Source organism: Callospermophilus lateralis, chromosome 1 (assembly GCF_048772815.1).
Source record: "Callospermophilus lateralis isolate mCalLat2 chromosome 1, mCalLat2.hap1, whole genome shotgun sequence".
NCBI lineage: Eukaryota > Metazoa > Chordata > Mammalia > Rodentia > Sciuridae > Callospermophilus > Callospermophilus lateralis.
The window spans coordinates 108,815,682-108,837,530 of NC_135305.1; positions in this window are offsets into that span (position 1 = coordinate 108,815,682).

Sequence of the window (21,849 nt, forward strand, 5' to 3'; positions counted from 1 at the left end):
TCTAGGCCAATGACACAATATTTAATTTATCTATTTTAATTGTGATAACCTGGAAAAACAAATTCACTGTGTTTGGCTGAACTCAGACCCACTAATCTCACCATAACATTTTTAGGCTCAAAGTAACTTGAAAAAGCATTTAAGGATTTTCATTGAAGTTAGTTTATCTGTAGATGAAATTAAGTTAAAGCTTTATTTTAGTTTATCTTTCTATTTACAAATATTGCATCTTCATTTACTTAACTCTTCTTTAATCTTCAATAAATTATTAGTATATGCTCATTCTTATGTGGAATTGGTTTTGTTAATTTTTGTCCTAAGTACCTTCTTTGTTGTTATGTTGAAATGGCAACTTTAAAAAAAGAATTGTCTAACATTATGTTGGCAGCATATATTATTCTAATTGATCTTTTAATATTGATCTTATTACAAATCAAAGTATATAAATCTATTATTGATGTTAGTAATATCTTTAGGAGACTTTTTTTAAAAAATAAACATAGTATATAATAAAAATAACAGTTTTATGTCTTCTTTTTTCAGACTCATACCATTTATTTATTTTTATCTTAGTATACGACCAGGACTTAAAATGAAATTGGAATAGTGCAGTTGATAATGGACATTATTGTCTTATGAAAGGGAAGACCTCTAAAATTTCCCAGATTAATGTTTCTGTGAGTTTTTAGATATTGTTTTTACACTTGAGAAGATTTCCTTTACTTTCTGAATTCAAATGAATTTGTGTCTCTTTAAGTGTTCCCTTTTAAAATCAAATACATACTTTTAATTTTACCAGATACTTTGGTACATCTATTTGTAAAATCAATTTTTCCTTTAATCTGTTAATATGATGAATTATATAATTAGTTTCTTATGCTAAATCATTTCTGAATTCTTAGAATAAATTTGGTCATGACATAGTTTGTTTACATTTTTAGATAGCTTGTTACCAATTATGTTTTGTTGCACATTTTTTGCATTTATATGTATTAATAAAATGAAGCTCTAATATTCTTCTTTATGATTTTTCTGATTTGATATAAAGACTAATCCTCACCTTAAGAATGCATTATAATTTAGTCTCTCTTTTTCCATTCTCTGGAAATTTGTGAGGTATCAAAATTATAATTTCCTGGAGAGTTTGATAGAATCATCTCATGAACCCTATTGCATTTGGATTTTTCCTAGTAATCCAAAGATTTTTCAATAGTGATCCAATGCAGTATCTATAATGGTTATTGACCATTTAGTTTTAAATATTTTTAGTAATTTTAAAAGTTATACTTCCTAGGGTTTTTCAAATTCATCTATCTTAGCATTTTAATCAACTTTTACAATAAGTAACAAACTCACATATCTCCAAAGAAGGTGTATATTATAAAACTCTTATATACTCAGAAATTTCAATCTTGTCTAAACTCTCATCTTTATCTCATGCCCCCAAATAGTTACTTTTTTAATTTCTAAAATTGTTCCAATACTTCTTTATACACAAAAAACATGCACAAGTGGATATTCTCATTTTATCTTCTTCTAACAAGAAATGTTTATACCACATACTGGAGGTGGGTAAGATGGAGAGAGGATAGAGGGAAGGAATTTGGGATGACAGGTCCATGCAAAGTTTCCCATCTCAGGAAATGCATCAAAGGTAGAGTGGGTGTTGTTCAAGAACCTGCCTCAACAGCATGGTTAAGACCCTTGTGGAATCTAAGTGGTGAATTGTGAAAAGGCACATATCATAAAAGATGAAGGAGACCAGCTGGGTCTGCTTTTACTTTGTGTTTGGGAGGATTTTGCGATATCTGAATTTTGTGAAAAGCGATACAATGAAGGTGTCTTTAGAGGGTGAAGAAATCAGTGGGTAGAGATGGTATCCTCTGAGAGCAATTGTGGCATAGTTAAGGAAGACCTAACCAGCTTCTTATGCACATGACAGTACAGAATGTGTGTGTGTGTGGTGATAGAAGGTGAGGGTTAAATGCCAGCTATTATAAAAAGAAAACAAAAATAGCAGGTCATGATAGTAATTGTGTCATCCTTCCTCCCCACCAAAAATATTTACATCCTAATCTCTGAAACCTATAAATCTGCTAGCTATATGGCAAAGGGGAATTAAGGTTGTAGGTGGAATTAAGTTTGCTAATCAGCTGACTAAAATTGAGAGACTACCCTGGGTTATTTTGGATGTACAGATACCATAACAAGGGTCCTTAAAAGTGGAAGAGGAAAGGAGAAGAGAGTCAGAGGGAAATGATACTATGGAAAAATATCAGAGTTGATGCCATGTGAGAAGGATTCAACATGCCATTGCTGTATTTGAAGTTGGAGGAAGGACCCAGGAGCCAAGGAATTTGAATGACCTTTAGAAACTAGACGAGGTTAGAAAATATACTGTCCCCTGGAACCTCCAGAAAGAGACTTGATTTTAACCTAGTGTGATCTCTGTTAGGCTTCTAATCTACAAAACTGTAACATAATGAATTTATATTGCCAGTAATTTGTGGTACTTTGTTATAGCAGCACTGGGAAACTAATGAAAAATCCATTTCATTTTTAGATACATTTTATTATTTTTTAAATACCAATATAGTATTTACTTGCCAGGCATGATTAGTAATGACTTTCTGAGTCCAAACACATTTCCACACTCTAGTGTTCCCTCACATTGCTCAGATGCTTCTCTTGTATTCTTTCCTTGCACAGATCAAGTATTCAGCAAAATATTGTTTTAGTCAGTTTTTTTTTTCACTGCTGTGGCCAAAAGGCCTGACAAGAACAATTTTAGAGACAGAGAAGTTCAGCTGGGAGCTCTCCCATAGCTGTCCATAGATGGCTGACTCCATTCTTCCAAGTTTGAGGCGAGGCATCATGGCAGAAGAGTGTGGTGGAAGAAAGCAGATCAAGACATGGCCATCAAGAAGTAAAGAGTTCCCCTCAACAAGGACAAAATATAAACCCCAAAGGCATGCCCCCTTCTCCAGCCACACCTACCTGCCTACAATTGCCACTCACTTAATCCCTGTTAGTTTAGGGATCAGTAAACACTGATTACATTAAGGCTCTCATAACGCAGTCCATTTCACCCACCTCTCAACGGGCTTGCATTGTCACAAGAATGCAAGGGGACACCTCACATCTAAACCATAACAAATATATTTTGAAGTTTTATTGTTGTAAAAAAATGGACACTCTTTTTAAAGTGAAATATGTAAAATGGGGAGTAGAAATGCACTTTGCACCATTTCCCAGGTGCTACCTACTTCCCAGAGGTAACTACCCTAAACATGCTCTTATGCATTCTATTATCTGTTTTTTTTTTTTCTTATACAAGCATATATATATATCATTTTTTCTTCTAGCAAGAAAATAAAGATGCTTATTAGAGTAGATGGATATAAAAAAATTTACTTATTTATTTTTAATTGCTAAATAATAATTCTCTATATTTGTGGAATACAATAAGAAGTTTGGATTTATATATACATATTTTAAAATAATCTCTTTTCTTTTTCATTTTGCATTTATGATTTATAAGAGAAATGTATTAATCTAAAACTATATCCATGTTTGGTCAAGAAGTGGGAAGCATGAAAGTTGAATTTGGGGTCTGCTAAAACTGAGTTCCCACACACTTAATACTAGTGAGGTGGGCTTATTCAAGATCTATTCACAAAAGGAGATCACAGGGACAGAATTAATTTTGGAGAAAGAAGGAGTTGGTCAGAAACACCTACAAACACAGCCATAGCAGGTGGTGAAGAAAGGCAATTTTGAGTTTGTATAGACTCCATCATAGTAATTTACCCAACCTGACCCATCTATCTGGGACTCTTAGCGGACACCTGGTGAGAAGGGGAAAATGTAATTTAAAATGTAAATAGTTATTTTCCCTCCGTATTATGTAAGACATCAGGGTTCAAACCAACACCATTTGCTAACCCTCAAATTAAGCACAAAGGCAAGAGAAAAATTTTCCCAGTTCAGCACACAGCACAGCATGGCTTCAAGTACATTGAAAGTTCCAGAAATACCGCAACAATGCAGGCATTTTGGCAAATTTTGGCATATTGAGGTCATATGCAGCAGCAATAGAAGCTATAGGCAGCAGCAGCAGAGGTGTGTGAAAGTGGAGGTGCCCAGGCAGAGGAGACTGGCAGTGGAAGTAAGCAGGAACACAGGATGTGGAAAACAGGGCCAGTGACAGGAGGTGGCCTCAGAATCTTCAGTGCATCGAGAAAAAAGGTCCTGCCACAGACACCTGTATTCTCAGTGCAGTGACAGGCACTAGTGGGCAATAAGGCCTGGGAGAAGAGTGATAAACTCTACTTTTGTTGGCTACACAATTAAGAAACACCCTGGAACTATTAAAAAATTTGGTGGTGTTGATTTTTCTGAGGGATGTGCAGGGATGGGGGGGGATGGAGGGAAGCAGAGCTGAGGGTTAGGGTAAACATCATTTGGCATCAGACAGACATAGCCAATAAATTGGTTCAATCTATCAAACTGACCCCTTTTGTGCTTCTTTAGTTCCAGCTGGCTGGAAAATATTTTTTCCACATAGTGTTTCTTGTAGTTAATTTTAGTAACTAGGCATCTTTGTCCACTTTTTTGTTGCTATAACAGAATACCTAAGACTATAGGCAATTTATAAAGAGGTTAATTTTAACTTGTAGTTCTGGAAGCTGGAAAGTCCAAGAATAAGATGTAAGCATCTGCTCAGCTGCCGGTGAGGGCCTTGTGCTGCTTCAACTCATGGTGGAAAATGGAAGGGCAAATGGATGCGTACAAAAGAGAAAGAATGGAAGGGGCAGCTCTGCTTTACAGCCACCTGCCCTCACATAATTAATCTAGTTCCTTGAAAGAGAGACTCACTCTGAAAGACAGCACTCATCCATTTATGAGGACTCCACCTCCATTATCCAAACACCTCCCACTAGGCTGCAACCCCAACACTGCCACATTGAGGAATGAAATTAGATTTCAATACATGAGTTTTGGGGATACACTCTCAAACCATCATGTATATCAGATTGACCAAACTGCTGATCTGTGATCAACTGTTAGCTTTAACGACTCCAGTCTCAATCTGCCATCTTCTATTGCCAAAACCATAAAAGACTGAGTTTAAATGTACAAAGACTTTTCTGAAAGCAGAGCAATACTTCTTCTAAAGCAGAGGTAGAAGAGATGGTCAAAAGCATAAACAGAAGGATGCCAAGCCATCCTAACAAAGATGACTTTATCTTCTCATAGCTTTTCCAATTGCTTTTCACAAATCTTAATGCTTTATATAGTTTATCATTATTAAACTATTTCTTCTATTCTTTGTGGGCAGAAAGAGAAATTGCCAGATTAAATTGCACCATACAATTTTCACTATATTATTAGTCTGTGAATATTGCACCCTCTGGCATTCAGAACTTCAGGAACTCTTTTTATTCTTACATATTAACAATTTTACTCTTGACTTCACAGAGACCTGTCACATCAATTTTTCTAGATTAGCACTGTAGGTTAAAAGAATAAATTCAAAGACACAGAATCTAGGGATGCATTAGATCTTTTCCCTCCATATTGCCAAATAATACTTTTGAAGAAAACTTCACATGAGGAAAAAGGCACCAGGTCAAATGGAAATCCAAAAATTTTGAAAAACCAGAAGGTGGAATTGGATTTTTTTAAAAAAATATTATTTCTGTCTTGCCAAATTATGCATATTTAAATTATCTGCCTTCTGTTCAATTTTTCTCATAAAAGAAATGTATTTTCTTTCATTTCAAATTTGCACTCTACAAATAAAAATGGAAAGAAATAAGCACTCAATTGCTATTAGCTCAAACCAACCATTTGCAACATTTTGGTGTAATTCTATTAAATATTTTTCCATACAGTTTAAATTGCTAGACTCTATATTATAATATATATGCATGTATGCATTTTGTTCTGTTATTTTTAGTTGTCATGAAGCAGAACATCTCATCTTATTATAAATTCCTTAGAAACACTTTCAATGCACTTTAAATTCCCATCACCGGAAATTTTTTGAATTCCCATTATTTGAGCATCTGATGTTTGCCCAGTATATGTCTACTAATAATGTTAAAATGAACATTTTCATTCATCATTTTTTTAAAATTTCACTTATTTTCCTAGAATACTTTTTAATGCATGAAGTTTTGGAATAGAGAGATAAAAATATTTTAAAATCTCTTGTGAAATAATTTCATAGTAAGTAAATAAATTGAAGTATTTCCTGGCATGCATACAAATGCCCTTTTTATCATTCCCTCACCATCATTCTGTCATTTAAGGAAAAAATAGTTTACTGGTTTGATAGACTCAAAATGGCTATAATATTTAATAACTTATATGATGACCTATTATATAAATTGCCAATGAGGGCAAGTAGTTACGTAAAATTATTCACTAGTAAGTTTGGTCTGAGGCAAGGCTGAAGGTGCTAAGAATTTATTTGTAAGGTGCAATCCTGGGGTAGTATAAGGGCCAAGTAGAGAGGATGAAGTCATGCAGATCATGTTATAAGGAATCACAAAGGAATAAAGCAGAGTGACAAGGAAAAGTTTTTTAGAAGACAGATGTTCTCCATTGCAAATATGACATGCACCTTGGAGCAGTTCATGGAAGATAGAAAAGGATACAGGATTTATGTGCTGCCAGCTCCCAGATCCTATGACACAGTTTTATCCAACCTGGAGTTGGTAGGTGAGAAGGGAAAAGACAGCTATCCAGGAAATTTTAAAAGGCTCAGCAACATGCTAGTTAAGTTTATATATTTTGTTACTTCATAAACCACTCCCTCTGGCATTTTGCCAGGTGCCATCCAGACTTGTTTACAGACTCTAACATTAACCACTCCCTCTGGCAAAATGCCAGGCGCCATCCAGACTTGTTTACAGACCTTAACATTTCTCTGGCAAAATGCCAGGCGCCATCCTGACTTGTTTACAGACTCTAACACTAAACTATATCAGGTTTAGGTCCTTCCTAAAGAAGCTTGTTCATTTGCCTCAAAGTAAACAGTATATGAATGACAATTAAGAGAGAACTTTCATTCACTGAACTTATTTCTATTTTTGTGTATCCATGCAGGCTCTTCTGTTTGTTTGTTTGTTTGTAAAACAGATTTAAAACAGATTTCTAATTTTACTAGAAGTTTTCCTACCCAGTGCTTCAGTCGTTTTTACATATTTTTCAAACACAAGTTTTTTGGACATTCCCTTTTCCAATTTCCTAATTGTTAAACATTTAACATGGGTTTATATGCCACAATTTCAATTATATAGATTTCTTTCAAACAAAAATGAAAAACATTTTATACTAGACCTGCAGCTAGAATGATTCTTTGACATTTGTACACTTTAACTGATGTCAGTGCTCTCGCTCGGCTTCTTTTTTTCTAGTTAAAATTTCCTCATTCTTTTGTTGGCACATTGATTCATTTTTATTGTTCTGCAGAAAATACTTCAGTCTCTTGTTCAGGAGGGACACCTTTTGTTCAGAAGGGGCACTTATGTGTCTGGTACTCCTTTAGTATCTGAAAGAATCGTTAGGTTTTTCTCTACACAGACACACACACACACACACACACACACACACACACACATACACACACACACACACACAGAGAGTTTACTGGCTATTTTTATATAACACTTTTTCTTTTAAGGACATGTGATTGCCGCGCCCCAATACCAAATGAGTGGTGTTTCAGAGAGTTATGAAAACAATTTATTTTCCGAACCTTTATGCATAATCTGATTTTCCCCTATTTTAAAAAAGGACTTTAGGTTTATGCCTGTTTCATTGAAGTGGACAATCTTATGCTCACTGTTTCCACAGCAATTTTTTTCAAGAATCAAATTCTTAACTGTGAATATAATAATCATCCTCACCAAATCCAGGCTCTGTGCAAAGCAGTTGCAACCAAGGTAAGTCAGTCAGTGGGGAAAATGGAACCAGAATTTTGAAACCATGTAACTTTAAGGCCTGTTCTTTGATAACTTTGAATATTAGTGCCAATTTTAGGTTCTCTCTCTCTCTCTCTTTCTCTCCCTCCCCCCCCTTTCTCTCTTTAGTTCTGTTGGGCACAATACCTTTCTTCCTTTCTATCTTTCCTTCCTTCCTTCCTTTCTTCCTTCCTTCCTTCCTTATTTTAATGTGGTGCTGAGCCACAATTTCCTGTAGTCTCTTTAGATACAAGGTTATGATATTGTATTTTAGGTGACAACTTGATTGGGTCATGGGGTTATTTGGTTAAACATTATTTCTAGGTATGTCTGTGAAGATGTTTCTGGTGATTTCAACATTGAAATCTGTAGACTGAGAAAGGAGATTGGCTTCCAGTGTAGATAAGCCTTATCTAATCCGCTGAAAGACTTAATAGAATAGGCTGAGTAAGGAAGAATTTTCTGTCTGTGCCTGTCTTTGAAATGGGATGCTGGTCTTCCTCTGCTTTGGGACTCAGACTAAATCATTGACTCTCCTGATCCCTAGCTTGTAAGCTAGAGATCTTAGGACTTCCCAGTCTCCATAATCACATGAACCAATTTCTTATAATAAATCAGAAAGAGAGAGAATACAGGAATACCTAGCATATATCGATACAGGTAAATGTGGTATAGATATAGGTATATAGAGAGATATAAATGTAGATACATCTTATTGGTTCTGTTTCTCTGGAGAACCCAGACTAATACAGAAGTAATTCAGGCTTGATATGTGAGTATTAAGGACCTTATATAGTCCCTAAAACTTTATGACACTGTTTGGTTCATGCATGTTGGAACTTGTACTTTTCAGTGTGGACATCCATAATTTTCATAAAATTCTTAAAAGTTTCTCTCATTGAATAAATGCTAAGAAAATTTATTGTAGATTTTTTAATCTTGTTGCAGATGTGAATCTTTTATTTCTACATCTTTCCCTTTCTCTGATAACTCAAGACTATCAAAGACATTGATTTTTCAGAGTCATGGCCCTACTTGGAATTTGTTATGCTTTGTGTTTTATTTCCCTTTGGTCTATTGTCAAAAATGTATGTGCCTGATTGGGCTAACATATACTAGGGATTTAAAAGTGTTCAAAGATCATAATGGTAATATTGATGTTCATAGGGTTCATATGGTTTCTTCCTGATCTGGGTTGGAGAATTATAGAAAAGTAAAGGAAAGTAGTTTCATTTTCAATCAGGAGATTATGAGATTATGAAGGAATTCTCTAGGGATTTTCTTTCTGTGGCAGCATTTGAGTACAGATGAAGGTACTGCATTTGTATGCTTTGTGGCACTAATTATGCTAGATTAGTGCCATATTTGAACTCTGTCATCTACCTTGCCAGAGGCGCTGGAGACACCATCTCCTCTTAATCCCCAGCTCCCTTTAAATTTTATTCCCACATCCTCCTGGGGCTCAGCATTTTGTCTTAGAAGGGTTTAGTTCCTCAGCTCCCAGTAACTTCAGTTTGACTCGATTGGCAGTAAAAGCAGTAAAATTCTTCTACTTTATTGAACTAAGATACCTATTTCTAACTTTGAAAATTGATAAAGATGTCCCCCTCCATATTAACAAATCTGGCCAGTCATCACTGCCCCCATCCAGTGTGGGGAAATGAACCAAAGTCACTCATGTGAATTTGGGTTGCACAAAATACCACACAGATACGGAATACCTTTTTATAAGCTTCAGGTCAGCTTCCCCGGCTCTGGCCTCAGGCTCCTTCAATGGGGGCAAGACAAAGTCAAGAGAGGCTGCTCAGAGAGACAGCTCACATTCTGGAGTTACCTTTTTGCGGGGATGCTGTTTCTTAGAACATTATATCCATAAAAGGACAAGGGGAAGGATTACAAAGGAACAGGTGAGTATAACTCAATCCCATGGATAGCACCTACACCTGGAGTCATACCTCATGATCCAAGAGGAGGTAAAGCCCAAGTTATTGCAGCTCACCATAATTGTTCAGTATCTCTTGCCCAGGATTTAAGGGTGTGTATTTCCAGAGAGTCTCCTGACAATTTATTTTAATGAGCATATGGCAGAAGATGCAGTACCTAAAATCTAGTCACATGTTGTTCTTTAAACTGGCCTCTCTCTTACTGTTATCAATATAACCCATATAATCCAAATGGCATTTATTCAGTAAGGATCCCACTTACATGGGAAGTATACATTCCCCTATGACTGGGAAGGACTACTAGACAGTTCCTTTTTAAGTTCATATTTCTTTCATAGAATTTGACCTCAAGGTATGAAGACTCTCATAAAACTGCTTTTCCTCACCTTTGCTTAAGAGTAGTAGCTGTCTGAGTTAGGACTTGTTCAGGTAATGGAATCTTGACTGTCTTTTATGTTATCTTTGGTACACAGGCTGAAGGCTTTATCTTTATCAGTGCCATGATTCTAACAAGAAAATAGCTCTAGCTAACATATAGTGACAGGTAAATCATTTAAAAACAATTGTACCAAAACTTCTTTTCAGTTGTGATTATCTTTCTTAATAGTAATTCCCAAACCTGTCCATTTTAATGATTCATGAAATCACTCCCTAATAGTATATAAAACATGAACCGTCAAGATTTTCAAATTTTATAGTGGTTATAAACCTGAAAAAAAAATGTTCCCTTGCCTCTTCTCACCAGGTGAAGAAATAACAGTTCAGGTTTATGCTCTCCATAAAATAAATAAAAACAGAAAAACCTCATACAATAGAAATTGATTCTGTTGTTATTTCAACAGTAGCAACAACTCTTGAATTCAGGTGAAATGTATTACAACAGAACTATTCAAAAGGGTTCAATCAAAACAAAAGAAAAATTATAAAACACTTTCTCATTCACACAATTGTTTTACCTGATTTTTATTAATGCAATTTTCAATATTGTCTTGTGCAAAACACAATTGGAAATGCATATTAGACCAACAGACACAAAGCCATTCACAGGTACCATGCAAGATGAGAGAAGAATTACAGAACAAAAATAATCTAAATGTTTGGCTCAGGAAGTCTTCCAGTCTTTGAAGCTATAGGTCACTGATTTAACTAATCTTTATTCTGAGTTTATCATATATAAATTGCTCTTCTAGGTTCTTCAGATTTAAAGACCAATAAGATTCTCAGCTTGGATGCCAGAAGATTAAAGAATACAAGTGACAAACATGTGGATAAATAATTGTGTCAGGGTATGGTAAGTGAAAAAATAGAAATAGGCAAATTCTTTGCCCATACCAAGCAGAAATGGATTTGGTTAACACTGCTGGGAAAAAAAATACATGTAAGTGATAGGGAGACAAAGGGAGAAGGCTTATCAGATGATGTGATTACTGACATGACAACATTATGACTTCAAGATGTATATACTTCTTAGAATATCATTTTGAAGGGAGAGAGCGTGGATGACAGACAATATTTAAAGGCAGGTAGGCAAGGACAGTTCCTAAAAGTCACATCAGAATGTAAAGTTTAAGTAATGGGAGCCATTAGTTGACTTTAAGCAGAGCATTGAGTTAGTCATATATACATTTTATTGTAGCATGAGATTGAGTTAAAGGCCAAAGAGGTGAAACAAGAGGCTTAAGAATCAGATAAAAGGGCACTGCTCTAAGCTGTATATGAAAAGTTCTGCAATAAGAACGTAATAACTGTGAGAATTAAAGGACAAAATGGAATTCAGCAAAGAAATGGCATTCCAAGACAATCAATGTGGGATGAGAACAAGAAGGGAAGAATTCCTATGAGGAAGATTCCTATTAATCTGGTTGAGAAATTGTGCAAACAGTTTTGCCACACACAGGAGCCAGCAATATATACAGAAATGCTTGTTCACTCAGGGAGATAGTAAATTAATTTGTGAATACATTAAGCAATCTGTGGCAGAGCCAGGTAGAAATGTGTTTTGTTTTTGTTTACAAATCTAACTAAATGTGTTTCTTTTCTCAAAACTTATACTTTGAAAAAATAATAAAGATTATTACAAGCATTATTTATGAATCATGACAAGTATGGTTTTATCTTTTCTGTGGATATGTATGACAACACTTCCTACACTATCAAAATAGTAATTTAATTTTAACTGCATTAATTCAACTTAACAACCATTTATTGTGAGCTTCCTAATGACACAGGAATAAACTAGGGCGGTACAGATGCAGCAATAATTAAGAAATAGTCCTTGTACCTAAAGGGCCTGTAGTGAGATTGGGAGGTGCGGGGAGGCGCGTGCACAAAAGTGGCCAAAGATCCAATATATGAAGAGATATAAAAGAGGTACCAATAAGTCTCAAAGAGGCAGAGCCTGGGGAGATCATAGATCATGCAAGGTTACCTCTGACGATACAGAGTTAGAGGTGCAACTTCCTAAGCAATTCACCCTTATGTAAGTAGGTAGTGGAAAAATTATCCAGCCTCTTGATCTTGATTCCAATGTTCTGTCTTTCATGATGGAGCTGGGTATGCCAAAAGGTGTGAAATATGAGTAGTTTTGTTTAGAATGTATGTCCATCTGGGAGTATTTTTCCCACATTCTGGCATCCAACTCCCCATTAGTTTGATGCTGTAATGGGTTTGCATCTGTTTTCAATGCCTCCACAGGTATTTTAGTGGAAGATTTGGAAAAGCTGCTTTAAAAAAACATGTTTTTTTTATACTGAATACATAACTTTGGCTTTTCAGACATGCTTTCAGGCTTGTTAAGGCATGAAAGTCTGTGTAGAAAACCTAAAAGAGTATTGCCTGTGACTACATTATCATTAAACATTCTCATGCCATCAGTTAAAAAGGAAAGAGTGTGGTCAAATATTTTTAAAAGTGTATTGATATCATTTACAAATAATATCATTTCAAATCAATGATAAAAACTAAATGTACCCTTTATAGCAAATATTTCAAAGGACATGACTCATACCCATATTTCTTGCATAGAGTACTGGATGAATAATGGGGTCACAATCTGAGGTGAAGAATAGAGAAAGAGAGCAAAACTCAAAGGAGGAAATGATTAATTAGGTTTGTTCTAGGATGAAGATACAGATGTAATGTCCTTCAGCTATACTTTGATTCTTAACTGGTATCCATGAATCCCCCCAAAAGAATGAAAGTGCTTTGTAGATGAGGGGAATCTCAAAATTGTGTGGACTTAGAAACATAGAAGAAACAAAGAATAAAGCACTAACATTTAAAATGCCAGAGAATGATTGTAGATATCTCAAGAAAAAGGAGGAATAAGCCAGACTGCTCTAGGAGAAGTGGAGAGAACAATCATGGATAGGCAACCTCAGAGAGACAGTGTAGCAAAGGAAAATGCCTAAAAGATCTGAAATTAGGGACTCGACAAGGGATACAATTTCAGTGATACATTATAGTTATGATTTAGTATTAGTTGAAAGAAAAAGAAAATTGAACACAATGTTATATGCAAATGGTGATCGCAAATAACTACAGAAAAATCCTGGAGGATATATCATGAAATGCTAATGATTAATTTGTCTGAAATTAAAAGAATTTTACTCATCTATGTATTTTGTATTTTAATAAGTTTCAAAAAAAGAAAAACCCATAAAATGGAAGAAAAAATATAATTCCTATTAATCTGCAATCATCCATTACAAAATCCAGTCAATAAAAGACAATAAATAGATGTGAATAAATCAAACAAAATGTGTTGCCTATATTAATACATTAAACACATTACTAAAAACAAAGATTACTTGAATAAGAGGAAAATTAATTCAAAAATCAAATAACAATGAGTCAAGAAACCAATACAGCTGGGCATGGTGGTGCACACCTGTAAACCCAGTGACTTAGGTGGCTGAGGCAGGAGGATGGCGAATTCCAAGCCAGCCTTAGCACAAGTGAGGTGCTAAACAACTCAGTGAGATCCTGTCTCTAAATAAAATACAAAATAGGGATGGGGATATGGCTCAGTGGTTGCGTGCACCTGAGTTCAATCCTTGGTACCAAAAATAAAGAAAGAAAGAAAAGGAAACCAATACAAATAATTACAAAACTGGAGTATTTGTTATTAAAATGACATCATATCCTGCAAAGGTACATGAGGGGAAACTGACAAAACATTGAGAATGTTTGCAACTGGATGAAAAGTGGATGGGGTTTTGATTCATAATTCTCTCTACAATATGTAATTTACATATGAAATTTCCCATTATAAAAAGGAAAGTTGAAATACAGTAGATAATAAATGTCCAGTCATAAAAAAAAATGAAATGAACCCAGGAATTGGCACTTAAAAAAAGAAAACCCTCTAGAAAAGATATAAAAATAAAAAGATAGCATTTTAGACAATTCAGATATTTTATAACTAAATACACCCAACATTTGCATTTAGTTTATATGGATATTAACAGCACAAGGGGAAAAAAAACAATAATCTAATGAAATTGAAGTAATCACTTTCATCAAGTAGTTATTATCTCCTTTCCTTTCATCTCTCTCAATAAACATGCAAAAGATATTAATCAGTCTGCTCATGGATTTCATAAAAAAAGTGGTTCATTATCTGTTCTATTAATAGTTGCCAGGTTTTTTGAATCAGGAGTTGGTCGCTCAGAATGATTAATATTTAAATATGTTGTTTTCTTCCAGTTAAAACCAAGATTGGAATAATAACATGGGAAAAAGTATAATGAAAATCATGCAGAGATGACCATTTTTTTTGTCAATAGTGTTCCAGAATATTTCTAGGCCTCGTGTAAGTAGTGCTATTCTGAATCATTTTAAGCATAATATTTCCCTTTACAGTAGTCTCTCTCTAGAGAATAAAATAGTGGTCACCAGGATCTATGCAGTGGCAGGAAATGAGGACATGTAGGTCAAAAGATACAATGTAGAAAATATGTAGGATGAGTAACTGAAAAGAGCTAATGTACAACCTGAGGACTACAGTTAATATTATCACATTGTAGTCAGGATTTTTTGCTAAACAGATTATTGCCACTCTTGCCCCACCAGGGGAAATAGGTAACTATGTGATTATGAAAATGTTAATTTGTTCCACTATCGCAACCTTTTTACTATACAGTAATAGATATATCTTACAATATCATATTTTATTCTTTAAATATACTCAAGAAAATGTGTTTTTTAAAAAGAGCAATCTCTCCTTTTGCACCTACCCATTCCTCTTACCCCTTCCCTTTAAAATTACCAACCTAAAACTTCTTAGAATTCATTATTTTTGCTACAATCATAACAAATTCTGTAGTTTACCTGTTTCTTCTTGATTTTTATCAGGCCATTTTCCATCTCCTAAACATTGCTAACAGCATTATAACAATAAGCAATTTGACAGTTATTGAAATCAGTTAAAGCCTAGACATACTGAGACTTTAATTTCTTAAATAACAAAGTATTTAAGTTGTTTTTCAGCAAAAACATCCAGCATCCACTCAAGCAAGATTTGAAACTGGATTTTCAAGAGTAAACATGCACAGAAGCAATGTCAATGACCTCTTAACATCACAAGCTCAAAACCTCTCAAACAAAACATAATAATTGCCCATCAGCCCCAAAGCCACATAATACCCATGAAGGGGCATGATGACTGTCTGCTCCTGAGCAAAAGAGCCTAAAAACTCCTCCTTCTCACCATCCAATCAACAAGCAGCTCCTCTCTCTCCCTTCCAATAAATTCCCCCACTATCCACCAACTGGGAGGCAAATTGGAGTTCTTTTTTGACAGGTCCTGACTCCTTGCTGGTCAAAACCTATAGCCATAATATTGGCTTCTATAGTGCAGGCAGCCAGGCCTTGCTCCACAAAATCATTAAAGGTTTCCACCCTGTCTATTAAGTCTGGAGGCTTTCTGCCCTGCCTTTCCAAAAATTAAAACAAAACAAACAATAAAGCAAGGAGTAGCTTGTCTTCCTTCTGTGACTTTATCTCATTAATTAGCAGATAAAAGAAAGTTAACATTTTAATGGAGATTATTATAATGGTTTTTATCGCTTTACAGAAAGTCTTCAAATTGCTTTTAGTAATGATGTGGCTGATGTGTCATGGAACTAAAGAAATGCAGGGGTGTTGTTTTGTTTTGTTTACGCAATGACTTCTCTTTATCTGTTGACAGATGAAAATAAACAATAAGTATCATATTACCAAGGAAATAATTTGCTGTTTTGAATATTCTAACTCTCTCTGAGATTCTCTGGCTACCATTTTCTACTTTTGTGGCATCTAAAACAGATTGAGGGAGAATCTGGAGTCTTCCTCAATTCCTAGACTTATATCCATGACCATGCGGGTGTTTGAAATGTGCAGCTGTGCTTGTCATGAAATTGAGATGATTAGAACAACTTCATTTATTATTTAAATTCTGGGAAGGAATATGCTTAATGAGATTAAGAATCAGCTTCCACTGCCTTGGATATTGCTATAGTGAGATCTGAAATGTCTCCTAAATGCCCATGTGTGTAATTTGATTGCCAGATTGGTTCTATTGGGAGGTGGCAGAAGCTTTAAGAGGTTTAAGAGGTAGGAGCTAGTAGGAAGTTAAGCACTGTGGTGTTCCCTGAAAGGGAATATTGGGTGTCCAGCCCCTTCCTCTTCCTCTTTTTCTCTTTTGCTTCCAAGTCATCATGAGGTGAGCAGATTGTTTCATCATGTACTGCCATATTGATACACTGTCGCACTGCAGTCCAAAAAGCATCAGGATCAACCAATCATAGACTAAACCTCCAAAACTGTGAGCCAAAATAAACCTTTCTCACTTTTTAAGTTGATTATCTCAGGTATTTTGATACAGCAATGGAAGGCTGATTAACACCCATATGGTATGCTTAACATTGGCCAAACTACAGGTATTTGTGGAGCTAGGATTGATATGAGAATACAAAAAAAAAAAAAAATGAGAGAGAGAGAGAGAGAGAGAGAGAGAGAGAGAGAGAGAGAGAGAGGAGAGCCTCTATTGGTCACCTATTGTAATCTTTGTTTCTTTCCTTTCTCCTTCTGTTCCTGGAGACACAGGAGCTATGATTCCAGAAGCCATTCCACCTAGACATTTTTCCTTTATCTTTGCTACCAACATAATCGGAGGTTTGTCCTTTTCTATAACAAAGTTTCTCAAATTCAGTACTATAACAGTTTGGAGCATATGGTTTTGCATGAGAGCTGTCCTGGGAATTGTAGCATGTCTAGCAGCATTCCTGGCCTTTGCCCATTAGATGTCAGTAACACTCCCAACTGAGGGAACCAAAAATGTTTCCAGACATTGACATATATACCCAAGAGGAGCAGAATTATCTTTGGTTGTAAAGTGCTGCTCTATGTTTCATCTTCTTCACTATGTGAATAAACTCACACTTTTCTCATTTTGATTGCTGTACAATCTACTTTCAGAATTGAAATGATACTTGCAAATCTAATCAAGACTAAGGAAATTTAGAAAGAAATCCACATGGATGCCTGGACCAATAAGAAATAGGAACCTCATACGAGTATTACTGTAAATCTAAACACTAGTGAAAGCCAAGGAGAATTTAAATAAAGTTTTCCAATTATTGGAGAGTAAGGAGTAAGGTTTTTTTTTGTGAACAAAACCAAAAAGTTTTTTTATTGAGCATCTACAAAGTGCCAAGGTGTGATGAAGTTCAGACATGAATAAGAAGAAAAATGCATCCCCCAACTTATTTCTCTCTCTTTCTCTCTCTCTCTCTCTCTCTCTCTCTCTCTCTCTCTCTCTTTTTTTTTTTTTTTTTTTTTTTTTTGATGGTGCTGGGGATTGAACCCCGGGTCATGTGCATGAGAGACAAGCACTCTACCAGTTGAGCTATATCCCCAGCTGCCCTCACAATTTATTTTTAAAAACTTATTTTTACAGTTGGTGTGGGTAAAATATTTCCAAGAATGATTAAATAGTAGATGATATCACAGTCATCCTGAAGCTGATTAAAGTTCTAAAAAAATATAAACCACGCTGGGAAAGAAATAAGTAATATGTCTACACAATTAATACTTATTTCGATTTTTATAATTCATGTCTAATTATTTTGCTATAAAATAATTATTTTTATATTCTCATGCATGTTTAAGATTGACTTTTTGGTAATTTAATAAATTTTCATACATGGATTCTTAATCATCACAATTTATATATCATGATCCAGGTGATGAAATGGTTATACACTGAGGTAATGCCTATCTCTCTTTTAAGTGCATATGCATCACTTGAGGATGCTGCTGATAGGTCTGATTCTGTAGTTTTGGGGTGCAGTCTGAGATCTGCAGATCTAAGCTCCCAGGAGATGCAGCAATGCTGGTTCAAGTACAACCGTATGAGAAGTAAGGCTCTCCGTTTCACTGACCTGGAGGTCATGTCATAGTTTTGTAGAGCATTATGGTATTTCCCTACTATTGTGGAAGAGGAGCATTCATTTTTTTCAATTCAGATTTCAGACATTAAAATACTCTATTCAGCAGAAGATATTGAAAACTCTTACCTTCATAAAAGAAACAAAGCATAGTAGCTTCCCAAGACAGGGAATCCCAAAAAGAGGAGCACTGGGATAGGAGCCCCTGAGAACTACTGAGGTGAGAAGCCCCTTCTCGGGTACCAAAAAGCAGCCCATTCTCTGTATTCTAGTTAGATAAGGGATATATGCAAAAGGCCACCATTCTAGTTAAAAAATGAATAATGAATACATGAAAATAAACATGAGATGCAAGTTAGACCAGTAGCTAATTTTTCAGCACTAATCTGAAGAAAAATATTGAGTTACTTTCTACTCTTTATTTTTTTTATTGTATCCATCCAAATATAGTAAGTTAGATTGCTCCTCCTGTTCCATGGTGTGAGTACAAATGTTTTCAACAAACACCCTTTGCACATGTCCCAAGTATATCTAATATTATAAAACGTCATAAAATATAATATAATATCATACACAGATATGGAAAAGTTGAAGGTGACATAAAATAGCTATCTGGACTTTCTAGCTCCTTCCTTATCTATTAGAATTGACAATACAGTGCTCAAAATAGCCCAAACCTAAAACCCCCTCTTGAAGAAGTTCTGTTAATAAAACATATAGTTCATGTTTTACTCAAAATTCTCAATGATATTTGCCACACATTCTAAAAATAAACCAAAAAAAACCCTTATTCTAGATGTTGATATCTTATTTTTCCCAGATTGTTATTTGCTGTCAGCATAAAACAAAATATGCATTAATATTAGAGTGTGTCAGAGAAATTCTGGTGTCACTTTGACAACCATAGAGATTTATTTCTGGTGTTCTATAGTTAGATAACTGTAGAGAAGTTTTTGTTCTTACCTGAATTTATATTTCTGTTCTTAGGGTTAAGATGTGTGCATATTCATGCTTCCATATGGAGCATGAATAGAAGAAAGCAAGGGTAGAAAAGTGAAGGGAGATATGTTCAAGGGAGCATCTAGGAAGTGAGAATGCAAATGAATTCTGTTACATGATTTGTGCAATTGTTTCTGTAATTACTTCAAAGAGGAAACCATAAGAGGTGAATTTTCCTAAGGAAGGGAGGGCTGAGTGGAAGAACTCAGCTTTGTTCTGCATGTCCAGTCTCAGGGTCATGACACCAGCTCCTCATTCACTCTTCTGGACCTACATTCCTGTTCTGTAAAATAAGGACATTTGACAAGATGATTCCTAAAGTACCTCCCAATGCTGTGATTCTACGACTTTAATGTCTTTCATATTGAGGAAAATGTACATGATAATGCGTCCTCTCAGCACATCATCTAAAATAGGACATGATTAAATAATAAAATGTCAGTTTTCAACTGCATGGTGTAATTTTTTAAAATGCATTTTAAGACAAGAAGATTGTTCTAAGCTTTCATAGATGTTAATGTTTTTAAAAAAATTATTCTTTTCTCACATAGTGCCAGTAGGAATAATTTATTCCTGGACTCTTTCTGTCAGCATCTAGCTGTGACCTTGTTTCTAAATATCATATTATCAGCACAGAGATACAAGTATCCTGAACATTGAAACCCAAACATTAATCAGAAAATTAATACGGAAGAAAAATTAAGATAAATCTGACATTCAAATTTCCATCAAATTGTTTTCAAAAATGTCCCAAATATATATGACATATAACATATATTAACCTTTAATTTCCTGTCTTATCCTTGTTACTGATAGAATTGATGGTACAATGGAACATTATAAAAATTCATTAAATTTGGGCTGGAGTTGTGAGGCACTGGGTGTGATCCTTAGCACCACATAAAAATAAATAAATAAATAAAATAAAGGTAGTGTGTCCATCGACAACTAAAAATGGTTTTGAAATATCATTAAGTTAGAAGATGAAACCTGAACTGTGCCTACTTGACCACCCACACCTCAATTAAACTTAACCTTGTGGCCCATTTCCATCTTTCTTTGTATATCATCATACTTTTAATACTACACATACCATTCAGTACTCTAACATTTCATGAACATATCTGTTGTGTTTAATTGTTATCAAGTTGTAATTACAGGAATATGCAAAAAGATATCCTTTCATTTTCCTTCTCCAATCTCCCTTGAAATTTAAAATCCATCGAGAGCTAAACTTCTCAGGCATTAAAGTAGGAAACGGGTAGGTCCTCTCTCACAACCAACTTGCAGCTCATACCTCCCCACAGTGATGCAGCCTGAAATGCCACAGGCACTTCACACAGGAGAAAGGCCAACTTCCCTTCCAGAACTGATTTCATATGAGAAAACTCACCTGCAGCCACAGACACGATGAAATCCCCTATTTTAAACTAAACTATTGGGAGTTTTGTTTGCTCTTTCTTATCACCGTACTAAGCCTCAGACTATAAGGATTTCATGAAATTTCCAAATAATACAGATGGCCAGGCTGAATTTTAATTTAACTAACATGCATTTTCAACATTTAGGGGTAAGTATTATGCAATTGAGGATAAGAAATAGAGGACAGTTATGTTGCCTTTAATACTTACACGGATTTTATGGAAAAGAGCTGATTCCAATGAGAACATTTCTGCTCTCATCACAAACTCAATTTCTACTTCAACTCTACAATTACATCAGGCTTGAGAATAACTTCTAACAAATCCTGCTAAGTGTTGGCTTTTAATCACCATTTGTCTATCTAAATCATTGAAAACTATGATTAGAAATGGCATCCTCAAGTATTAAATGCCAGAATGATTACACTAATGAGGTCATAGAGAAGAATATCATAAAAGGTTGATTGTTGTAACTAGTTTGTCATTGTCTTCAGTCAAAATCCCAATACTCTAAAAATATATGATAGTATCCATGAGTATAGCCATTATAATTATACAAATCATCATAATATTGACTTTACTCAAAATATCAGTTTTCATGATAATAACTATGAATATAAAATTCTGTTTGTCATTCCAAATAAGTAATTGTGAACCTACTATGTGTCAGCAGCAATCTGATGCTGAGCACACTTGAACAGACACAAATCAGAAGTTTCTTTACTTTTTCCTTAGGGAATGAAATGATGAACTAAACAGCTGAACTGTAAATAATTGCAAAGGAAAACTGCTACAAATAATATATGGAATACTGTGAAAAATGATTGAATGTGGAGAAGAATCTGGACCAGAGATCTGGCAGAGATTTCAGGTGTGCAGTCATGTGGAATGAAGATGGTGGCTTTTGGAGGGATGGAAATAAATCAAGCTGGGCTACAGCTTCCCATAAATCAGGGGACAGACAGGGTGAGAGAGGTTGGAGAGCTGGTGAGCTGCTATCATGCAGGGCTTTGGTAAGCCTTGGTATTGGGTTTACTTCACAGGAATAGGAAGCAACTAAAGCACTTAAATCAAAGGAGCAACA